This window comes from Anguilla rostrata, chromosome 2 (assembly GCF_018555375.3).
Source record: "Anguilla rostrata isolate EN2019 chromosome 2, ASM1855537v3, whole genome shotgun sequence".
Lineage (NCBI taxonomy): Eukaryota > Metazoa > Chordata > Actinopteri > Anguilliformes > Anguillidae > Anguilla > Anguilla rostrata.
Window position 1 is genome coordinate 61,540,869 of NC_057934.1, and position 14,368 is coordinate 61,555,236.

A 14,368-nucleotide genomic window follows, 5' to 3' on the forward strand; every position below is an offset into this window, starting at 1 on the left:
GAAGACAAGGAAGAGTTCACAAGGGAGGTGACAAACGGGAGGATGTCAGGTGTGATAGTCTGGAGAAGAGAGGAAGGGATAGGGTCAAGAGCACAGGTGGTAGGGCGGTGGGAAAGTAGGAGCTGGGAAACATCAGAGTCCGTGAGGGGAGAGAAAGTGGAGAAACAAGGGTAGGGAACAGAGAGGGGGGAGTGGGGAAGGGTGGCGGTGGAGCTGCGGATGTCTGCAATCTTCTCATCGAAGAAAACTGCGAAGTCATCTGCAGCGAGGGAGGACTGACGTGGGGGAGGAGGAGTGCTGAGGAGAGAAGAGAAAATGGAGAAAAGTTGATGAGGGTTAGAGGCAGATTTATGAATTTTTGTTTGATAATAATTAATTTTAGCAGAGGTTACAGCAGTAAAAAATGCAGCTAGCAGAGACTGGTAGGCAGACAGGTCAGATTGAGCGATGGATTTCCTCCACTTCCTCTCCGCTGCACGTAGGCGGCCCGGTTGGTTCGGAGGGGGTCAGACATCCACGGACTGGGAGAACAGAGAGAGTCAAGTGCTGAGGAGAGTGAGGAAGACAGAGTGAAAGATGCAGAGTCAGTGGGAAGGTTGGAGAAGGATTCAAGAGGGGGGAGTGAAGCAGTGACACTAGAAGTGAGAGAGGAGGGAGAGAGGGAGCGGAGGTTACGGCGGTTGGGAGAGAACAGGTTGGGATGGGGTTGACACATAGTATAGCATTGAGGACAGGGAATAGTGAGAGGAAGGGTGATGGCAGAAGGATAGAGATGCACTAACACTAACTGGGAGGGAGCGCAATTGGCAAATTATTGACCATTCACAAAAAAAAAAAAAAAAACATGGACATTTTTTTATAAAATTGCATAAAATGTCCTGTAAGAGTGTAAAATGTGTAAGTAAACTATACAAAATGGAACTTGTAATTCATGGGACTTAAACCGACAATTCATTGAAGATATTGTGGTTTAAAAGTTATGTAAAATATTTTTTCTGCTTATTTATTGATGCTCATGTCTGTTTCCTTATGTGGTATTTTAAAGTGACAAACATTGTAGAGGTGTTTTAAAGCACAATCATCTACTTGCCTATCTTTTCAGTCTCATTACTGTAAAACTTAATATGAAAAAATACTGAATAGACTGTGCCTTGTTGGGTAGTGTGACAGAAATGGAAATGTTTTGCATTGATTATATGAAACTCATGCCATGCTCTTGTCTGTTCCAGCAAAAGGTTTTTGAAAAGTGCCAAATCTTGAAGAGGGGCTTTACAATACAATCATCAATTGCCACATCTATTCAGTCTCATTGCAGTAAATCCTAATCTCATCAAAAACACGTTTTCAACGTACAAAAATGCCAAGTTACTCACACCTACAAGACATACACAGTCTATAACTCATTCATTCAGACTGTCAAAATCCAGGCCTGCCATTAAAAGTATTGATATCAAAATGACGCCAAGTTACGGTACTACAAATAATATAGGCTATCTTGCCTCCCCGAAATTACATAAGATGTATTCCAAAGCAATGCTACCCAATATTTCCTCAATTCTTTCAAGTCACTTGGCCCTGTGTGTATAAGCATGCACTACATGGACAGGCCAAACATATGTGTGGATGGCTTTCTCACAGTCAAGATTGATTGAATAGGCGTGTATATGTCCAATTTGTATTGGTATGTATGTATTTCGCTGCCCAGTCTTTCTGTTGCGTGAATGATAGTATGTTTCTTGGTATAAGTCTGTGTTCGTAAATGTGAATGTAACATGCTGTGAGGGAAATGTCCCCATGGGGATAAAGAAGTTCTCTATGTATGTATGTACAATATGTATTTTACATGCAGTATTTATTGTACGTAGCAATAACTTGTACATGTACTCAAACTCAGTTCAGAAGCAAGTATAAAGATGTTTTCTGGAGAAATATGCTTCCTGTAGTTACTCAGCAGCAGTTTTGTACATGAATTTCAATGTGTTCCATGAGGCAATTCGAAATATTTGACTCTTTGATCTGACACAAAGTTTGCATGGCATTGTAAAATGGTAAGATTACAAAACACAGGGCCAAGTGACTTGAAAGAATTGAGGAAATATTGGGTAGCATTGCTTTGGAATACATCTTATGTAATTTCGGTGAGGCATGATAGCCTATATTGTTTGCAGTACCGTAACTTGGCGTCATTTTGATATCAATACTTTTGAGTAACTTGGCATTTTTGTACATTGAAAACGTGTTTTTTATGAGATATCATTTCTTTTTGCAAAGAGTTTTATTATGAGAGTGAGAAATGCGAAGTGAGCCTGTAAGAAACGGTTGTGGATTATGGCTATCCTTGTGTGAATTTGTACAGTCTGATGAGCGTGTACCGTGTAGCAGTTTCGGTTTGCTATATATGTAAAACAGTGGCTGTGACAAAGGGTGCGGTGGCGTATAAGTGTAAACGCATCAGAAGCGCAGGTGAAATATGGCCAGTGTATGTACTCACGGATTTGACGGCCATCCAACGAGCCTTGATTGACAAAAGAATCAGCAAGTCCATAGAATTAGAGCTCCCTAGGTCGCAACTTGTGTACCCTTCTGTCCTGCTCCGTTGTCTGTTATTTCGTGGAAATGCACTTTTAGTGTTTGTAAGGTTTATAAGGCATTTTGATAGGCTTATCTGCAGGTGGGAATCCTCTTCGCTGTTTTGCTAAGCTAGAACCGGAGAACTTGATAGTGGAGAATAGGAGCAGACGCATATGTCCCAGCAGGCTTTGCATATGAGAAAATAACAACAGTGTGAGAGAAATTAGGATGAAATGATGAAATTGCGTAGTTGAAACAATATGTTTTTAGCAGAATGGGCATGTAGGTGAAGGTTGACATGATCACAGAGTACAGTGCGAAGTAAATCGAGTGACCATAAGCGAGCTTAGTTTCCTTATTGAACGGTATATATAACAGTCGCTATAAACCCAAGATCATGAAAGTGGTGGGTTAAGTAATGTGAAATCTATTGCACTGATGTATTTTTACCATGTTCAGTACTAGTAGTTACTAGTAGTTTAGGAAAACCTTATTTTATTATACACAAAATACAAAACTTTAGAGACATATAGTTTGTTATTGCCACTGATGTAAAGAAAATCTGCTCCTCAGTACAATTTATGTACATACAAATGAGAAGATCATCACTGTACTCAAATAAAAGGTCCAGATACAAACCTTCCTGTTCTTGGTATATCTACAGAATATCTGACAACAATATACTGGGATCACAGGCTATTAGTCCCCAGAGAAACACAAAGACACACAAAATGCTCCTCATTGTTGATTCAGTCCCCAGAGAATTTCCTATTGCATTGCATTTACAAAGCAAGCTTCACCTTTAAGACAGAGAGGGAACATCTCACACCGCAGTCCTACTAAAAAAAAGCTCTGCCCCCTTTTCTGTTTAAATATGACCACAGCCTCTAAGCCCTGGAGAGGTCAGAAGAGCAACTCACTGCAGCTCATCTGCAACACAAACCATGTTCCCTGCATCTCTGCAGAAGGTCCTGGCAGCTGCATCCTGTGAGTTTCTGTTTATGTCCAACTGCTTAAAACCAGAGGAACGCCACACCCAAAAATAAATTAAAAGAAGAATTCTGGCTTTGGTCTCTGCTTACTGCCGTACAATCTTGGGCTTTGTTATTGAAACGTTTTTCTTTCTTAAAGTGTCCATTCACAGGTTTTGCTCAGTCAGTCCGAATCAGAAGTGAGGGCAACAGAGGGTTGTCTATAAAATTTACTACCATTGTATCATCAATATCAGTAATTACATTGTAAATTTTAATGCATCATTAAATACATGTATTGCATTCATGAGATAGTCCTGAGACAAACAATTATTCAAAATACTATAATATCATTTCAAAGATGTGAAATTATATATCAAAACAACATCTGAAACTTGATTAAGCTTCTTCACAATGTTTTAGAATTTTAAAGGAAATCTATTGCAAATTCAGGTGAAATAGTGGTAGAAGCAGCCTACTGTTTTCTAATTCTCCTCCAGGATGGGGCACCATATTATCAAAATATTGGCTTCAAAATATGTATTGGGATGGCAGGTATGCCAACACACCAAGTTACGCCTTGGCGGGGGCATGCCCATACCTATACAGCACCGAGAGTTTGGCACTTTTCAGGGTTCCCCACAGAAATAACCACAACAGCTACAGACACTCAGCCCTTAAAAACATTAAATTCTGTACATTCTGACCCCATTTCAACAGACAGAATTCATAAACAACTTCACATGTCCACACAATAAAGCCCCACACTAAGGGGATTTTGCATTTTCTTCTTCTTCTTCTTCATCTTCTTCTTCTTCTTCTTCTCATTCTTATTTTTCCTGCTGCCTATCCCACTAACAACATGTCTCCCCATTGGACATTTTACCGACACTAGCCAAATCTTCACCTACACGACCCAATCAAAAACGTGCATACACACGCAAAATACCAATACCTTTTTACTCTGAAACATTTCCAGTTTAAACAGCTAGTCCGCCTGTGGCCTAGTGGGAAAGGTCCCAGTCTTGAGGACGTGGGGTTCTAGGTTTAAGCCCAGCTAGGAACACGTTTCTTCAACCTGCTTTTACCCTCACTAATAATTGTCTACTACTTCTCAATTATTGCTTTTGCACCATATCTACCCGCCATTCACCGAACGTATACACTGCTTTATGACGTACCCTCTGCACGTTCAGTTATTAACCGGCTACAATATTGCAGAATCATATGGATTCAACGGGAGCTCTTCTGTGCTTACTGGCCTGTGATCTTTAAAACCACAGACAGGTTTGCTAATGATATTTCAATTTCAATGTGTTCCATGAGGCAATTCGAAATATTTGACACTTTGATCTGACACAAAGTGTACATGACATTGTAGACGGTACGTCATAATGCAGTGCAGAGGTGGGTAACCAGGCTTCAAAGAGTAAAAAGACTGACCATGCATTTGCTCCAGCACCATGCACTAAACCAGCTGATCACAATAATTAGTTCTCCCATCATGCTGAAGAGTTATGCTAATTAGAATCAGCTGGTTTAGTGCATGGTGGTGGAGCAAATACATGGTCAGTCTTTTTACTCTTTGAAGCCGGGTTACCCACCACTGATGCAGTGTATACGTTCGGTGAATGGCGGGTAGATATGGTGCAAAAGCAATAATTGAGAAGTAGTAGACAATTATTAGTGAGGGTAAAAGCAGGTTGAAGAAACATGTTCCTAGCTGGGCTTGAGCCTAGAACCCCACATTCCCAAGACTGGGACCTTGCCCAATCAATCAATCAATCAAATTTTATTTGTATAGCGTATTTTACAACAGTTGTCACAATACGCTTTACAGAAAACCCGTAGCCTAAACCCCCACAGGAGCAAGCCTAAGGCAACAGTGGCAAGGAAAAACTCCCTGTGGCAGATGGGGAGAAACCTTGGAAGGAACCAGGCTCAAGGGGGAAACCCATCCTCCTCTGGTCGGCTCAGGGTGCCGACTGGTGACCAGCATGTCAGCCAGTTTATGCACAAGATATGATATGTGATGTGGCTCAGATGATGGGTGGGGCCAGGTGGCGGTGATGGGGAACAGCAGGTGGCGGCAGATGTGGGCAGGGTGGAGGCAATGACGAAGGAGGGGCTGGACCGCAGAGGTGGGGGAGACCAGACGACTCTCGAAGCACTCTCGAGGGTTGGGGCAAGAGCCCCGCCGGCAGCGTGGGGAAGAGGGTGGAAAAGGCAATTAGGGAATTTGCAATATAGCAGACAGTGAGTAAACTGGCAGTGGTATGTACTGGGGGGGACCTCGCCAGGGGTAGAATATGGCTGCATATCTATTAGGACAGGGATGGAGAGCCCATGCAGTCATGAGGGGTAGACAACCATACCCGCCTATCAAGAGCCAGCCCATGTAAAGTCGGGTCACAGCTGATTGACAGGTGACAGTAAGGAAAGGATTGCCACCTACAAAGCTCTATGACTACAGGCTTCTCGCACCCTGTCTCCAGACTACAACTGATTGTAAGCCTGAGCATAGAGGTGCGTTTTTAATCTAGATTTAAATATTGAGACTGTGTCTGACTCCTTTATAAATTTTGGAAGCTGGTTCCACAGTAGTGGGGCCCTGTAGGAGAAAGCCCTACCACCTTTTAGGTTCTTGGAAATTCTTGGGACTACCAAGTAGCCTGCGTCTTGAGATCGGAGTGACCTTGTGGGCTTATAAGGTAGGAGCAGGTTCGATATGTACACAGGTGCACGTCCATGCAGAGCTTTAAAAGTCAGGAGCAAAACCTTGAAGTCTATCCTATGCTTAATGGGTAGCCAGTGAAGCGACGCTAGTACTGGTGTAATGTGCTCATACTTCTTAGTTCTGGTCAAGAGACGAGCAGCTGCATTCTGCACAAGCTGGAGACTCTTTAACAAGCTTTTAGGGCAGCCAGAAAGCAGGGCGTTACAGTAGTCTAACCTAGACGTAACAAACGCATGGATCAATTTTTCAACATCCCCGACTCTAGGCCACAGGCCCACTAGCTGTTTAAACTGGAAATGTTTCAGAGTAAAAAGGTATGGGTATTTTGCGTGTGTATGCGCGTTTTTGATTGGGTCGTGTAGGTGAAGATTTGGCTGGTGTCGGTAAAATGTCCAATGGGGAGACATGTTGTTAGTGGGATAGGCGACAGGAAAAATAAGAATGAGAAGAAGAAGAAGAAGAAGAAAGAGAAGAAGAAGAAGAATGAGAAAACGCAAAATCCCCTTAGCTCGGGGCTTTATTGTGTGGAGTTGTTTATGAAATCTGTCTGTTGAAATTGGGTCAGAATGTACAGAATTTAATGTTTTTAAGGGCTGAGTGTCTGTGGCTGTTGTGGTTATTTCTGTGGGGAACCCTGAAAAGTGCCAAACTCTCGGTGCCCCCGCCAAGGCGTAACTTGGCGGGATGGCATACCTGCCATCCCAATCCCAATATGAAGTTGCCTGAGGTGCTCAACACCATAATAGAATTTCTGAAGGAGCACAATAAAAAAACTGTTTTACTTAGAGTGAAGCCAGAAAACAAAAAGAATACTGTTTTTGACAAGACTATGGAATTATTAAATCAAAACAGCACAAAGCCATTTGTATACATGTTAGATGGAAGCAGTGACAACAATCCAAAACTTAAAACTGTCCGAGGAAAGATTGTTTGGCTAAAGCTTCAAGGTAAATTTAATTTTGGGATATCCTATTTTTCTACACATAGAAAAAATTAACATGCTGTCAGAAATATTAATAAGAAGCTGGCAATAATACATGAACATTTGACTACTGCCACTGAAAAATGCAAAGAGACTGTAACTTTGACGTACACCAGCGGGACAGGCCTAAGCTTTCTAACTGCAATACCTGCTCTAATCTATAAACGTACTCCAAAAAATGTGGCCAAACAGATCAACCCTGAGATAATGATGGATTTAAAGAATTATTTTAGAGACAACTGCCTTGGCATAATCGCTATGGACTTTCCTGGACCCAAACTGATTACTACAATCATACAATATAACTTCCTTGATGAGAATAATAATAATAATAATAATAATAACAACAACAACTATAATAATAATAATAATAATAATAATAATAATAATAATAATAATAAAAACTCAAACAGTAATGATGGAATTCCTGTGACCATGTTCAAATAGCAACAACATTGGGATGGCAGGTATGCCATCCCGCCAAGTTACGCCTTGGCGGGGGCATGCCCCCATACCTATACAGCACCGAGAGTTTGGCACTTTTCAGGGTTCCCCACAGAAATAACCACAACAGCCACAGACACTCAGCCCTTAAAAACATTAAATTCTGTACATTCTGACCCCATTTCAACAGACAGAATTCATAAACAACTTCACATGTCCACACAATAAAGCCCCAAACTAAGGGGATTTTGCGTTTTCTCCTTCTTCTTCTTCTTCTTCTCTTTCTTCTTCTTCTTCTCATTCTTATTTTTCCTGCCGCCTATCCCACTAACAACATGTCTCCCCATTGGACATTTCACTAACACCAGCCAAATCTGCCCTACACGACCCAATCAAAAACGCGCATACACACGAAAAATACCCATACATTTTTATTCTGAAACATTTCCCGTTCAAACAGCTAGTCCGCCTGTGGCCTAGTGGGTAAGGTTACAGTCTTGGGAACATGGGGTCCTAGGTTCAAGCCCCGCTTAGAACACGGTTCTTTAACCTGCTTCAACCCTCACTAATAATTGTCTACTAGCCTACTTATCAATTATTGCTTTTGCACCATATTTACCCGCCGTTCACCGTTCAGTTATTAACCGGCTACAATATTGCTAAGCCACATGGATTCAACGGGAGCTCTTCTGTGCTTACTGGCCTGTGTTCTTTAAAACCACCGGCAGGTTTGCTAATGATATTTCACGCATTGCATAGCTATGGCATTAGCTAACGAAGTCACGGCAAATGTATTCCTTTCATTAAAAAGTTATACCAGTTCACCACTGTGCCATTTCTATTAACTATATTTCTTCACTTGGCTACCGTACAAAACTTTCATATCAGTAAACGCCACGTTTCTATTTCTACATTCATGTTACCTCGCTCTGTTCTCTATCTAGCCACATACGCTACAAACAATTACTACTTATGTACATTCTGCAACTCCGCAATTTGAACAGCTAATTTATCCGTGGCCTAGTGGGTAAGGTTACAGGCTTGGGAACACTGGGTCGCATGTTCAAGCCCAGCTTGAAACACGTTTCTTTAACCTGCTTCGATCCTCACTAATAATTGTCTACTACTTCTTAATTATTGCTTTTGCACCATTTCTACCCGCCGTTGACCGTTCAGTTATTAACCGGCTACAATATTGCTAAGATATATGCATTATGACTTACCGTCTGTACGTTCAGTTATTAACCGGCTACAATATTGCTAAGCCATATGGATTCAACGGAAGCTCTTCTGTGCTTACTGGCTTGTGTTCTTCTTTAAAACCACCGGCAGGTTCGCTAATGATATTTCACGCATTGCATAGCTATGGCATTAGCTAACGAAGTCACAGACTGGTAAACCTCACTCACTCACGGCCACCCATATGCATTTCATGACGCAAATGTATTCCTTTTATTTAAAAGTTACACCGGTTCACCACTGTGCCATTTCTACTAACTATATTTCTTCACTTGGCTACCGTACAAAACCTTAATATCAGCAAACGCCACGTTTCTACATTCCTGTTACCTCGCCCTGTTCTCTATCTACCCACATATGCTACAAACAATTAGTACTTATGTATATTCCGCAACTCCGCAGGTTGAACAGCTAATCCGTCTGTGGCCTAGTGGGTAAGGTTACAGGCTTGGGAACACTGGGTCGCATGTTCAAGCCCAGCTTGGAACCCGTTTCTTTAACTTGCTTCGACCCTCACTAATAATTGTCTACTACTTCTTAATTATTGCTTTTGCTACCCGCCGTTCACCGTTCAGTTATTAACCGGCTACAATATTGCTAAGATATATGCATTATGACTTACCGTCTGTACGTTCAGTTATTCACCGGCTACAATATTGCTAAGCCATATGGATTCAACGGAAGCTCTTCTGTGCTTACTGGCTTGTGTTCTTCTTTAAAACTACCGGCAGGTTCGCTAATGATATTTCACGCATTGCATAGCTATGGCATTAGCTAACGAAGTCACAGACTGGTAAACCTCACTCACTCACGGCCACCCATATGCATTTCATGACGCAAATGTATTCCTTTTATTTAAAAGTTACACCGGTTCACCACTGTGCCATTTCTACTAACTATATTTATTCACTTGGCTACCGTACAAAACCTTAATATCAGCAAACGCCACGTTTCTACATTCATGTTACCTCGCCCTGTTCTCTATCTAGCCACATAGGCTACACACAATTACTACGTATGTACGTTCTGCAACTCCGCATTAAAACATTACATTTAAAATCATGATTCACTCATAAGTATAACTACTAGCACTGAACATGAGAAAAACACATTCGTGCAATAGATTACATTACAGGTAAATAATGTGTGCAATATTATTTGACTCTCCACTTCAACAACCAATGTTCAATACCGACTGTTATATATACCATTTGATAAGGAATATAAGCTCGCTCATGGTCACTCCATTTACTTCGCACTATACTCCGTGATCATGTCAATCTTCACCTACATGCCCATTCTGCTAAAAACATATTGTTTCAACTACGGAATTTCGTAATTTCATTTTAATTTCTCCCGCACTGTTGTTATTCTCTCATATGCAAAGCCTGCTGGGACATATGCGTCTGCTCCTATTCTCCACTATCTGTTTTCCGGTTCTAGTTTAGCAAAACGGCGAAGAGGATTCCTACCTGCAGATTAGCCTATCAAAATGCCTTATAAACCGTACAAACACTAAAAGTGCATCTCCACGAAATAACAGACAATGGAGCAGGACAGAAGGATAAACCTTACAAACACTAATAGTGCATCTCCACGAAATAACAGACAACGGAGCAGGACAGAAGGCTACACAAGTTGCGACCTAGGGAGTTATAATTCTACGGGCGTGTTGATTATTTTGTCAGTCAAGGCTCGTTGGATGGACGTCAAATCCGTGAGTACATACCATATTCCATCTGCGTTTCTGATGCGTTTACGCTTACGCCACTGCATCCTATCTCACAGCCACTGTTTTACATATATAGCAAACCGAAACTGCTGAACGGTACACGCTCATCAGACTGTACAGATTCACACAACGATAGCCATAATCCACAACCGTTTCTTGCAGGGTCGCATTTCTCACTCTCATAATAAAACGCTTTGCAAAAAGAACTGATATCTCATAAAAAACACGTTTTCAACGTACAAAAATGCCAAGTTACTAAAAAGTATTGATATCAAAATGACGCCAAGTTACGATACTACAAACAATATAGGCTATCTTGCCTCACCGAAATGACATAAGATGTATCTCAAAGCAATGCTACCCAATATTTCCTCAGTTCTTTCAAGTCACTTGGCCCTGTGTTTTCTAATCTTACCATTTCACAATGTCATGCAAACTTTCTGTCAGATCAAAGAGTCAAATATTTCGAATTGCCTCATGGAACACATTGAACATTGTACATTGAAATTAATGTATAAATTAATTAATGTACAGAACTGCTGCTGAGCAACGACAGGAAGCACATTTCTCCAGAAAACATGTTTATACTTGCTTCTGAACTGAATTTGAGTACATGTGCAAGTTATTGTATATTTGCTACGTACAATAAATACTGCATGTAAAACACATATTGTACATACATACATAGAGAACTTCTTTATCCGCATGGGGACATTTCCCTGGCAGCATCTTACATTCACATTCACGAACACACTTGTACCAAGAAACATACTATCATTCACGCAACAGAAAGCCTGGGCAGCGAAATACATAGGCCTACATACCAATACAAATTGGACATACACACACCTATTCAATCAATCTTGACTGTGAGAGAGCCATCCACACATATATTTGGCCTGTTCATGTAGTGCATGCTTATACACAGGGCCAAGTGACTTGAAAGAACTGAGGAAATATTGGGTAGCATTGCTTTGAGATACATCTTATGTCATTTCGGTGAGGCAAGATAGCCTATATTGTTTGTAGTATCGTAACTTGGCGTCATTTTGATATCAATACTTTTTAGTAACTTGGCATTTTTGTACGTTGAAAACGTGTTTTTTATGAGATACTATTTACACCAAGCATCTTCTACACAGTTCAGCCATTTTAATACCTGGTTCAAACAGTCACTCTGGCAGAGCAGTAGTAGTAGTACAGGCATCTTATCCAGAGCGACTTACACACTTACAACATTTTTTTTTTTTTTTTTTTTTTACATAGCATTTTTTTTTTTTACATTGTATCCATTTATACAGCTGGATATATACTGAAGCAATGCAGGTTAAGTACCTTGCTCAAGGGTACAACGGCAGTGTCCTTACCCGGGAATCGAACCTGCAACCTTTCAGTTACAAGCCCAGTTCCTTACCCACTGTGCTACACTCCGTCCTACAGCAAAGAGCAAACATATGAAATCCTGAGTAATACTTTGCTGACATAAATTTTGAAATATTTAAATCCCAAAAGGCTGGATAGACCCACTCTGAATGATTTCCTTTGTATTTTTTGTTTAGAGGCAATGGTGTATGGGATTTTTTTCTTGTTTGAGTTGTTGCATATATATTGTTATAACAAGAAATTAATAAAACTGAGTCCACAAAAATAATCAGTCTCTCACTCATTCATTATTTCATCCGTCATGAGAGAGCGTTTGTGACACAAGTAACATAATCAGGTACTTCAGCTCTCAGTCTCCTCATCTTGTGAGCTGAACTCTCTCTGATCTAAATACCAGAGTAATGCTGGTGGAAGCACTCTGAGGTTTTTCATTCAGCTCCAGGAGGGGGCAGCAGTGCTCCTCAGAATGGACATTCTGATCCCCAGAATTTATTTTGTTTTTCTTCTTCCTCCAGCCCCGAGAGATTTAAACAAATTTAGTCCACAGTGTTTACCATAAAAGTCACTGAAAATTCTCCTCCCAACACAGGAGCATCACCTGTTAGACAGAGAGGAAGATCTGTGGGAGTTCTTATAGCATTAGCAGTGTTGCTGGGGTCTTTATCTTGTAAGTGAACATGCCGTATTCATATTTTTAAATTAAGAAAAATTATGTAACATTTTCAAAAATTTTACATAAATTTTACATAAATGTCAAAAAGGTCATTTTTTGTGTGTTTCCATAATTTTATTACTTTTAGATGTGTGCAGCAATGCCTTTTTTATTTCTGTCTCCACAGATGGTCACTGTGTTGAACTCACACAGCCAGGCCCTATGGCTGTAAAACCAGGGCATCTATCTCCTGTAAAGTCTCTGGGTATTCCCTGACTGATAGCAGCTATTCTACACACTGGATTAGACAGCCTGCAGCGAAAGCTATGGAGTGGGTGGGAGGCATATGGTGGGATGGAGGCATTGCTTATAAAGATTCACTAAAGAACAGGTTCACCATCATCAGAGACACCTCCAGCAGTCACAGTGCAGCAAAGCAACACTAGAGCTGTACAAAAACACATCACACTGAGTGCCACCACTGAACACACACACTCTACCTGCATGTAGCGCTCACTGGCCTCATATTCACCATTACATATCATAAAATTTGATTTCAAGTTTCGTATGTCCTTTTTTTCATCAGCATTAAAAGAGAAACATTCCAATCAATCAACATTTGGGATTAAATCAGCAGTCGTCTTTCTTTTTAAATTTAAATTTTTTATTCTTCACATACTGTAATGTGTTTGGTAAGTTACATTTGGGTGATGCTGAATGCTGCTCACATGAGTCAAAGTTAAGCACAGTTGTTTATTGAATAAAGGCCTGTGTCTGAACCAGCAGTTAAAACCCTGCAGATTCTGAATCTGTCAGTCACACACTAAAGGACCTGAACAAAGCTCCTGCTAGGGCTGGTCACCTGCTTCCCCCCAACTCAGTGAAGGTCTCCTAGAAGTACATGAGGGATGTTACAGCAGCGCTGGAAAACTGTTTGAAACACATCAGCCAGCAGCCTGTCTTTGGCCCACAGAGGGGACACTGTGACCTCTGTGCAAAGGGTGTGTCCTGTGGAATTGTGGGAAGTCTGAGACTTTCCCAGGACATGTAATTAGCATCATTGGATTTGTAACACAGTATATTCTCTGATGTGTTACAGTTTGTGGTCCTAAAACCCAGAAGTGAGTTTGCATATTTGAGCCATGGTATCTCTCAGCAGATTTCCAATACTTTTTCCCATACAAATTTTGATTTATGTGTAAAATAAGATCCATGGTTAACATAAAGTTAATGGAGCTTCAAGTTTAGTTCTACAACATAAATAACATATCCTTTTAATATCTCAGCCGTGATTTTCAAAGCTGATACATCTCAAAACCATTCTGTGCTCTGTATGCTTTAATGTGGAGGGTGCTTGTGCAGTACTGTGAGAAGTGTGCATGCACACAGTGATCTCCAAAGTTGGTTATGCACACAGGTAATGTGCCTGTAGACCTACCTCTGTGTCCCCACACCTGCACATCAGCACTGCAGCTGAAGCAGGTTCTCTCCTCGGAAGCCAGTCACACTGTTACACCCAATAGTCCACACAGTACTACAGGAGAGCATGGAAGTGAAACGCAGTTATCACTTTTGAACTACTCCACCATTATCATCTATGGATATGTCAATTCATTTAAAACTATTTTCATAAAGTGGTCTATGGATTCTCAACAAA

At 40.9% G+C, this 14,368-nt stretch overlaps 1 protein-coding gene across 4 annotated transcripts in view; it reads left to right on the forward strand.

The window, feature by feature from the left end:
- Nucleotides 1-14,368, forward strand: part of LOC135248731 (immunoglobulin mu heavy chain-like) — a 95,069-nt gene that overhangs the window by 16,085 nt on the left and 64,616 nt on the right. Inside the window, exon 1 of one of the 4 annotated variants that reach the window (XM_064323654.1) lies at nucleotides 12,658-12,726. The exons of 2 other annotated variants lie outside the window; for them this stretch is intronic. The gene's annotated coding sequence lies outside the window, so the exon portion shown is untranslated. Of the gene's footprint in view, nucleotides 1-12,657; nucleotides 12,727-14,368 lie in introns of those variants that run through there. One more of the 4 variants, XM_064323652.1, reaches the window with a different exon arrangement.